At 32.1% G+C, this 10,408-nt stretch overlaps 1 long non-coding RNA gene across 1 annotated transcript; it reads right to left on the bottom strand.

Annotated features, from left to right (window-relative positions):
* Positions 1–3,351: 3,351 nt before the first annotated feature.
* Positions 3,352–7,026, bottom strand: LOC143062387 (uncharacterized). Its single transcript, XR_012974723.1, has 3 exons — positions 6,861–7,026; positions 6,138–6,269; positions 3,352–4,140 (listed from the first exon to the last, which is right to left on the bottom strand). It is a non-coding gene; the product is annotated as an uncharacterized LOC143062387 (long non-coding RNA).
* Positions 7,027–10,408: the final 3,382 nt, after the last annotated feature.

Genomic DNA, 10,408 nt, shown 5'->3' with positions numbered 1-10,408 from the left:
GAAGGCCTCTTTTTTAAAATATAATTACCGATGGAAGGAGAAAGACTTTTTGTGTAACCTGCCTTTGTGTTAAATTTTTTATTATTGATCAAGTCGAAAATGCTATCTAAAACACATACCACTCATGCAAAAAGAGGTGTCAGACAATTTTTTTTATCATACTGCTTTAATTACATTAAAGATGTCTGTTTCCGTTTTTTCCGTTAAATACCAATTCCTCAGAGCAATTGGTACTTTGCGGAACGGAACGGAACGGAAAAATAAATTAAAAAGTTTACATCAGATTCAACTTGATCACTGTCTCTAATCATCGTCGGAACGGGCTGTTGAAGGCCCCTTTTTTAAAATATAATTACCGATGGAAGGAGAAAGACTTTTTGTGTAACCTGCCTTTGTGTTAAATTTTTTATTATTGATCAAGTCGAAAATGCTATCTAAAACACATACCACTCATGCAAAAAGAGGTGTCAGACAATTTTTTTTATCATACTGCTTTAATTACATTAAAGATGTCTGTTTCCGTTTTTTCCGTTAAATACCAATTCCTCAGAGCAATTGGTACTTTGCGGAACGGAACGGAACGGAAAAATAAATTAAAAAGTTTACATCAGATTCAACTGGATCACTGTCTCTAATCATCGACGGAACGGGCTGTTGAAGGCCCCTTTTTTAAAATATAATTACCGATGGAAGGAGAAAGACTTTTTGTGTAACCTGCCTTTGTGTTAAATTTTTTATTATTGATCAAGTCGAAAATGCTATCTAAAACACATACCACTCATGCAAAAAGAGGTGTCAGACAATTTTTTTTATCATACTGCTTTAATTACATTAAAGATGTCTGTTTCCGTTTTTTCCGTTAAATACCAATTCCTCAGAGCAATTGGTACTTTGCGGAACGGAACGGAACGGAAAAATAAATTAAAAAGTTTACATCAGATTCAACTTGATCACTGTCTCTAATCATCGTCGGAACGGGCTGTTGAAGGCCTCTTTTTTAAAATATAATTACCGATGGAAGGAGAAAGACTTTTTGTGTAACCTGCCTTTGTGTTAATTTTTTTATTATTGATCAAGTCGAAAATGCTATCTAAAACACATACCACTCATGCAAAAAGAGGTGTCAGACAATTTTTTTTATCATACTGCTTTAATTACATTAAAGATGTCTGTTTCCGTTTTTTCCGTTAAATACCAATTCCTCAGAGCAATTGGTACTTTGCGGAACGGAACGGAACGGAAAAATAAATCAAAAAGTTTACATCAGATTCAACTTGATCACTGTCTCTAATCATCGTCGGAACGGGCTGTTGAAGGCCTCTTTTTTAAAATATAATTACCGATGGAAGGAGAAAGACTTTTTGTGTAACCTGCCTTTGTGTTAAATTTTTTATTATTGATCAAGTCGAAAATGCTATCTAAAACACATACCACTCATGCAAAAAGAGGTGTCACAATTTTTTTTTTATCATACTGCTTTAATTACATTAAAGATGTCTGTTTCCGTTTTTTCCGTTAAATACCAATTCCTCAGAGCAATTGGTACTTTGCGGAACGGAACGGAACGGAAAAATAAATTAAAAAGTTTACATCAGATTCAACTTGATCACTGTCTCTAATCATCGACGGAACGGGCTGTTGAAGGCCCCTTTTTTAAAATATAATTACCGATGGAAGGAGAAAGACTTTTTGTGTAACCTGCCTTTGTGTTAAATTTTTTATTATTGATCAAGTCGAAAATGCTATCTAAAACACATACCACTCATGCAAAAAGAGGTGTCAGACAATTTTTTTTATCATACTGCTTTAATTACATTAAAGATGTCTGTTTCCGTTTTTTCCGTTAAATACCAATTCCTCAGAGCAATTGGTACTTTGCGGAACGGAACGGAACGGAAAAATAAATTAAAAAGTTTACATCAGATTCAACTGGATCACTGTCTCTAATCATCGACGGAACGGGCTGTTGAAGGCCTCTTTTTTAAAATATAATTACCGATGGAAGGAGAAAGACTTTTTGTGTAACCTGCCTTTGTGTTAAATTTTTTATTATTGATCAAGTCGAAAATGCTATCTAAAACACATACCACTCATGCAAAAAGAGGTGTCAGACAATTTTTTTTTATCATACTGCTTTAATTACATTAAAGATGTCTGTTTCCGTTTTTTCCGTTAAATACCAATTCCTCAGAGCAATTGGTACTTTGCGGAACGGAAAAATAAATTAAAAAGTTCAAATCAGATTCATTTTGATCACTGTCTCTAATCAAGGACGACGTGAGGTCAGTCTAGATATCATAATGCATGACTTGCAAATGCGTTAATTTCATGATAATTTATCAGGACAATCCGACATATTCATCTACAGAATATTTCCCGATGTTATACATTATTACACATTTCACCTGTGAAGATGAGATTAAGTATACATTTGTGTTATTTGTATATGGAAAACCGTAAAACACAGAAATTTTAAAGTTTGTTTTGTTTTAAAGATTTTTCGAAATTTTGATAAATGCCCCCTTTGGATACCTTAAGTGAAATTCCTTTCCGTTCCGTTCCGTTCCGTTCCGTTCCGTTCCGTAAAGTACCAATAGCCAATTAGGTGTCCCACACATCTGAAAAAGCACTCTATATGCTAGAATATACCACTGTCAAGCTGCTGAACAATGATGAAGCCTTATTTAGAAATTCAAGAAATCAAGAAAAGGTATGTTGGGAAAATTAACATGATTGTCTTTCATTGTCGTTTTAATTGTTTGCTGAACGTCCAGTGACAAAGTGACGATACTTCGTTATATTATTGTTGTGTATATTCTTACTAATTTGATTCGTTTAAAAAGATTCACATGTTCAAATCTGTTTTCAAAGGTAGACTGAAAACAGCAGATAGAAATGTTTTTTTTTTAAGAATATTTGACAATCGAAACAACCAATCAAATGAATTGGTGCTCTACTTCTTACTTTTTGAAAATAATAATAGAACAATTAATTGTAGCCTTTGTATCCTTTCTTCCTTCGATATACATTTTTGTAATTCTTCCAAGTCGATATATGCTCGTAAAACAACTACGCAAAGCCTGTAATTGTATAATATACCCCATTCAATCCTTTAATATTTTCAGGGTTATTGGAATTTCGTGTCAAGGAGAAACTGACGATCATTAAGGATTATCTATGTCACAGATGACAACGGATAAGTTTAATATGTTTTATTTGTCGTCTAAAATCCACAATTCCGTTCTCCTTACCTTCTTCGTGTCTTAGACACAATCGTGATTTACTGAATATTCATTTATCGTGAGCGATACGAAGAATGGCATTGTATTAGCAAAGAAGACCAAAGAACAGTAATGATAATACACATTTAATTTTGATCAACAAAAGTATGACGAAAAAAAACCCGGTTATCTCTCTTAGAACAGAAAGTGACGCAAGTTTTGTTCTTGCTGCTGTAAAATACTATATAAAGTTTGAACAATCATAAAGCTGATTTCAAGAGAAAACAAAATCCATATACTCCAGGCCCAATACTGTGTAAGTATAACAGTGTATGTTTTTAACCTGAAAAATTGTTAATTTAAAAAACTACAAAACACAGAATATACGGTTGTTGAAGACAGTACAGTGCAACATCGTTGTAGAGAATTTTGTCCTTTGGTTTCTGGTCAAGTGGATAGTTGTCTCATTCACAAGTATATCACCTTTAAAAAAATCTCAACCAAAATAATATGGAAACTACCGTGTTTTTGACGAATTACAAAGAGCAATCTAACCATTTTATCATCGAATTGATTAGTCGTATGAAATAACGATATCAACCAAGACACAATTAGACGCATAGTTCTTTTTTCTTTGGTTTCAATACGTCCACTTTATTACTTTCGGTATGTCTTGGACATAGGTCCAACAAAACTATTCCTAGAAAAATAACAATAAGTATAACAGCTCCAAGTTGTCCTATTGATTTAGCAGATTTTCTGTCGTCCGATGTTGATATTTTCGTCCTCCGATACGAAGATAGTTTCGTTTTATCGACTGTCATAACTTGCTCCATTCGCCGAATGTTTTCCATCATCATACTTTTTGTGAGGTTGACAAAATGTGGAGTTTTGTCTGAACATGGGCACGAACATTTATCTGAAATTATAAAAAAATATATAGAAGTTTGACCTAACAAGTCTTCCTTTGTCGAGTACATTAAATGCCTGATGAGGGTAATAGCAAGTTTGTTGTCCCTGAAATACCAACTATTGCTCGAGGCGAATCAAAGGGACACCAAACTTGCTATTACCCTCATAACCAGTCATTAAGTGTTTTATTATACCGAACAAATCAACTTTCTTAAAAGTCTACGTAAATCATCTGAAAGAAAAGAATAATGTTACATAAACATGCACATGATGAAATATATTTTTTTTTATAGTTTTGGTTGTATTTATAAATATTTCATTTACTGTAATCAAGAGTCAAGACTAGGAAAAATTCCCGTGAATAAAATAAATTCTACTAGATTAGCTTAAGTACTGTACAAAAGTCATAGACCCATATAGTACATTTTTTTTTATATTTTAGATCTTTTAAAAATGCGTCGCGAAGATTTTCTTATTCTTTTTTATTTGCTTCTGGTAAGTGATATGTTAATTTGAAACTAGGACAGACATAAACAGATTAAAACAATTACGATATCAAAGTTGGCGTTGCCAACAAGCGCAAAAATTCAATCAGAGAAGTTTATGACGTCATTATTGTCCAATGAAAAATAAATATGAAAAAGTACGGGAAATATGTTGATGGAACTATTAACCGGGGTTATAGTCTTTGAAACTATTGACTGGCAAATAGTCTGTAGAATGAAATAGCACAACTATTTCACTACTTTTTGTTTAAAAAAAAACATACTGAGGTATAATAAATATATATAGCAGTTATTGCTGTATTAGCTTTATCGGTCTTTTGAAATTTGTCTAACAAACATGTCTTTCTTTTTGAAACAAAAACTAGATTATAATATTTACGGGTACTCTGAGATATGTAATATGTGTCTTTTGTGATTTTGTACTTTTATCGATCTGAGTAATTTTGATAGTTTGTTCTTATGTAATACTGTTAAACATCTGTGTCTGTGGGAGGGATTGGCACCTGCAAAAATGTTTCAAACCGCCGCATTCTGTATTTGTCTACCCCAAGTACGGAGCCTGTAGTTCAATGGTTATGTCATTTGGACTCAAGTGAAGAGTTATCTTATTAAGAATCATAACACATCTTTTTATCTTTTATATAAAATGTTAATCGACAAAGTGAGCCAAAATCCGTCTTAATCCCATTTAATAACACTTAGTTAATTGCGATGCAAATCATACTACATCTCCAATATGAAGAACAACAAAGATTTATACTTTGTTGGGTTCTGGCTATTCATCTGCTGGAGCGTAAAGAACATGTTTCAGAATATTTACATCTACACAACTATTTGAGGGCTTAAAAGTTTTAACTCCCTCAGGCAAAATTGACCTCAGATGGATTAAGCTATTACTTGTATGTCCCTTTAGGTCATGCCGCTCTCCACATTTCTGTTCTTGTACATTCTTGGCTTTCAAATATTTGGTTTTGAGCATTCGTGATTAAGGTAAATCAGGAAAGCGATTCGGACGCATACAATATTTCAAGGGTTATTTCCTTTTTTTTCTTTGCATCAGACATTGATAAAAAGATATTAATCTTGCTAGACCAATCATGAAATATAGCTACACATGAAATATAGATCTACATATAATTCAAAATTTCGTTCCTGGGCTTCCTGTCTTTAGCTTCCAATGATTTACCGGAATAAAAAAAATATTCGCTGCAAACATTACATGCATACATCTTTATATTTTCATCATAAATCAAACAAGAAGAGTCACGTTCTGACTTTTGAAATTCAGGCTTAACTAGTGTTGTAAAATAAGAAAATTGATGCAATAGAATTCTTTTTTTTTTGGGATGGAAAAAACCGGAAAACTTTGGTATCTTTCTATTTCCTTTTACTGATATAACCTCAGTTCCAGTTTATTTTGTGAAGATTTTGATATGTTTATTTAAAAGCACTAACAGTAAGCCAATTGTACATTATAATTTCATAAGGTTCTACATACCACTGCATACACCGCAAGATTTCTGACATTTTTGGCTAAAGTTGGTACTACTACTACACATGGTCATATCGAGTGACATCGTTTTGTGACACCCGGGCCAACTATCTTTGCAAATCTCAATAGTGTAAGAGCCTGTTACATATTCAAAAAATATATTGTTGTCGTCATAATAAAACGCTAATGCATAAAAGTATGAAACTGTTGAAAACTAATGGCCCCTACCCCAAATCACAGACCCACAATAAATATCTCGGATATCAGATATCCTTCATCAAAATGATGATAAATAGAATATTATTGATATATAAGCAGGTTTTCATAACGAATCGTGAACGACATTTAATACGCCATGATAATATATTGCTCAGTCAGACTTCAGTTTTAATGGTTTGTTAGTTTTTTTCGTCGTCCTTCATGTTTTGCAATAGCAATGACAGTTTTTGTTCGACTTGAAAAGAGTTGTGTATGCCCTCCGCTCATATCTTCTGTCTTCGATTTTTTTTTACAAAAGATCGGCAAATGATAATTTCAATTACCAAAAAAAAAAAAAAAAAAAAAAAAAAAGAAACAAGGACAATATGTAAAAAAAAAACCCAAAACAAGCAAGAATTGTTTTCTACATATATTTTGAATTTGAGGTAACACTCACAATTATTATATATAAATTTAAGTACTTGTATTACAAAAATGTATTGTGAGAACATTTACTAATAAAATACGTACCCGTTATGAGAATTAGAGCCATGCTGAAATATAACGTGATGTCAATACGACGCATCATATTCTTAAACCATCACTGGTTTCACTTGCATAAAAAATGCTTTCCCCACATGATCGGTAAAAAAGTACACGATAACGTATTATATAATATGTTTCTGGTCAATATTCGACCAGTTTTAAACAAAGGTATTTTGTTGATTCAATGATAAAGTGGTTTCCGATTTAAAGCTGATCATCTACGGCTCGACATATGATTTACACGTATACTTTAACTACAAATGTATTTTAATTATTGAAAGCGAGTGTAGAGCAAACATATGAACGGAAAAGAAAGTCGGAATATTTTTTTTTATGAACATAAACCAAAATATACTGAGACGAGCTTTTAACTTGGTAATTGAAATATTTAAACCTGAAATGCCATATTGCTGCTTAAGGATACTCAGTAAATGTAAATACATTATATTTTTAGTTCAAACTGGTAACACATGCCCAGATGGACCAACGGAAGAAGAGATTGTTAAACGTTAAAGTATTTATATATATAGTATTTGAAATTCTTTTGCTATCAAACACGACTTTATAATAAAATCCTATTCTGTGTTTGCCCTGAGCTGCCTTGAGTTATGCATTGCGTAATCTACTGTTCCTGTTGCATATTAGTGACTCTGAGTTGGTGAACATGAATTTCTTACCTAACAAATACCTGATATATGCTTGTGACTTGGTACCTTTTTAAATGCATATTCAAATAAAAGACAGAATGGCTCCCAGTATATACAGTCATGACATTAATTATAAAAGTAAGAAGATGTTAAATAACTGTTAATGGCATAAATATTCATCTGTGTTTTTAACATGCGGAACTGTATTTAAGATCGGAAAGAAAAAATGTTATTTGAAACTAAGAAAATTCCAATTGAAAATCATTCAGATAGAATTCGACTTAACATCGTCAAAACTAATGATCAATTTTACATGGTCTTTTTTTTTATATATAAATTTACTGGTATAGAAAATTTTGAATATTTCGAAAAAATAAGGAACTTCCTATCCCAGACATAGATTACCTTAGCCGTATTTGGCATTACTTTTTGGAACTCTGGGTCCTCAATGCTCTCCAACTTTGTACTTATTTGGCTTTATAACAATTTTGACCTGAACGTCACTACAACTTTCAAATAATAATATTGAATTTGGAAGGATAGTTTATGTTGTTTTTTTTTATAAAGAAAATCAGGCCCATGACCTCTTTTTTATTTTCTTTTGGAAGTATGGAAATAACTTCTTTCATTGAATTTTAACCAGTTCTATTGTTTAATAATTTAAAATTGGATGTACCACGTCTTCTGATTGGCTGACGTTATTTTGTTATCAACCCATAGACATAATTTAGTCATGTGACCTTGACGTCATCAACGTTTTTTCATGGTTTTCTATACGGTTTCAAATGGAATTTAGAATTAAATTATAAGAAATGACTGTAATATTTTTTCTGTCTATTCGAAATAACATAAAAAAATGTGGTGCACACTGTTAAATAACCCGCTACGCGCTTTATTCAGTGTGCACCAAATTTTTTATGTTATTTCTTCATAGACAGAGAAAATATTACAGTCATTCCTTAAATGTTTTCTTAACCCTTTCCCTTTCATGCATTTTAGACCTTTACTTATCGAAAATACATTATCAAAGTTTAAATGAATTCGCATCAATGGTCATACACATGCCATGTTGGGCTCAAATGAAAGATAATTGGTAAAATATTTCAAAAAATTAAGTTTGAAGATAATTCGTCATTTTTTGGTCACGTGGTATATTTCCAAAAGTCACGTGACCGTTGGAGAAAAATGAAAAATTACGAAATCCTTGGGCATAAAGTCGCGCAGAGACATATTGGTGGGCTAATAGGGTCAGGTTTTGATGGAAACACAATTCCTCGAGTCTGTTGAAGCCATATAAGTTATCATAGTGGTATAAATAGACGCATAACGTGCTATAGGCCTTGAAATATCGATGTCCGTAACATTCAAAATAATTGATTTTAGACGCTCTTTTTGTCCGATTTCAAACTTGGACCCTAGTTATTTGTCTAATTCGTTTTCAATCAATCAGCAACCTAAACTTTGATTTAACAAGGGAAAATTCATTGAATTACCAATGCTAACTTGATCTGGGACACCCTTGACCGAGCCCGATGGAGCATAGGGGGTAAAAAAGGGGGGGGGGGCAATTTTGCACACACACACATTCTTTTAAAAAAATTTTCGAAGGTTTCCTTTTTGAAATTGAAATTGAAAGTAAAGTTAAGTTTAGTTAAGTTACACTGGCATTGTAGTGAATTTATCGAAATTTAAGTACTTAAGTCTACTACTACGGAAGAAATTAAAAAAAAAATAATAATATAAAGATTCTCACCCAGTTTATTTTCTTTTTGGAATTATGTGTTCAGATGATATTTTTTTTGTTGCCAAATGCATGATTTTTACGCAAATCTAGGAGGAATCCACTCTTAAAAACTGTCATTTTTTTCATTGAAATATACATGTTCCTTTATTCAAACAAAAGTGTTTTCAACTTTAGTATACCGCAACACTTACGAAACCATGTTTTGTTAGATCTATTTCAACTTTGCAAAAAAAATTCAGAATATTTTAGCGGTTTTTGTCTCTTTTCTCATAATATCTTACAAGTTAGAACTATTAGTTTAATACTATTCTTCAAAAACTCACTGCACAGTTATTGAAAAAAGACATAAATCCTCTTAAAAGATCAGTTTTCTTTGCACTTCTTTTTGAGAATATCCCTCAAAATTCGAAGAAAAATAAATGGTTTTTACAGAAAAATTACACATCAGTAAGGGGCGACTTGTTTATTAACTAATAATGGTAGAGGTTTGATGCACATTAAATCGCATTGCTGGTTATCTGAGGATTAATTTGAGCCCTCAACCACATCTGTACGCCAGAAAATGGCGATTAAACAAGTCTAAATGTCCCCCAAAAAATCTTGAAATTGGTTTCACCGGTAAGCTGTACCGGTGTGAAAGGGAGAGGGTTAATAGGGAAAATAAGTTTTCCCAATAACCCATATGAAAAAATGTGATTTTGTTAAATTCAGTGAATTTCATTGCGAAAAAAAAGGTCCGTGACCCCTAATTTTGATATTCAAATTTGAAAGACTTTAATCCAGAAAGCTTTAAGAAAATTTTAAGTAGAATCTTTTGTTGGATATTTAGGCACCCTAGATTCCTTAAATTGCTTTTTTGAAAACAATGATTCGTTTATGCTGTATCAACTATGATGATTCAAGTGTATGCGTCATATCTATTATAAATTTAAGATTTAAAAGCACACTATTGTGTTTTGTTTATTGTTTTTTCTTTAAATTTTAAAAGAGACCGGCATTTGTTGAAGCCGATATATATGGCTATTTGTTGATCCGAAACATTTGCCAATACAATTTATTGCATCACCTCGTTATGATCTGTACTTGGCAAAACCTTGCAGAAATTTGGGTCCGCAATGCTCCTCACTTTCGTTATTTATTTG

This window comes from Mytilus galloprovincialis, chromosome 2 (genome assembly GCF_965363235.1).
Source record: "Mytilus galloprovincialis chromosome 2, xbMytGall1.hap1.1, whole genome shotgun sequence".
Classification (NCBI taxonomy): domain Eukaryota; kingdom Metazoa; phylum Mollusca; class Bivalvia; order Mytilida; family Mytilidae; genus Mytilus; species Mytilus galloprovincialis.
This window is presented reverse-complemented; position numbering and strand designations above follow the sequence as displayed.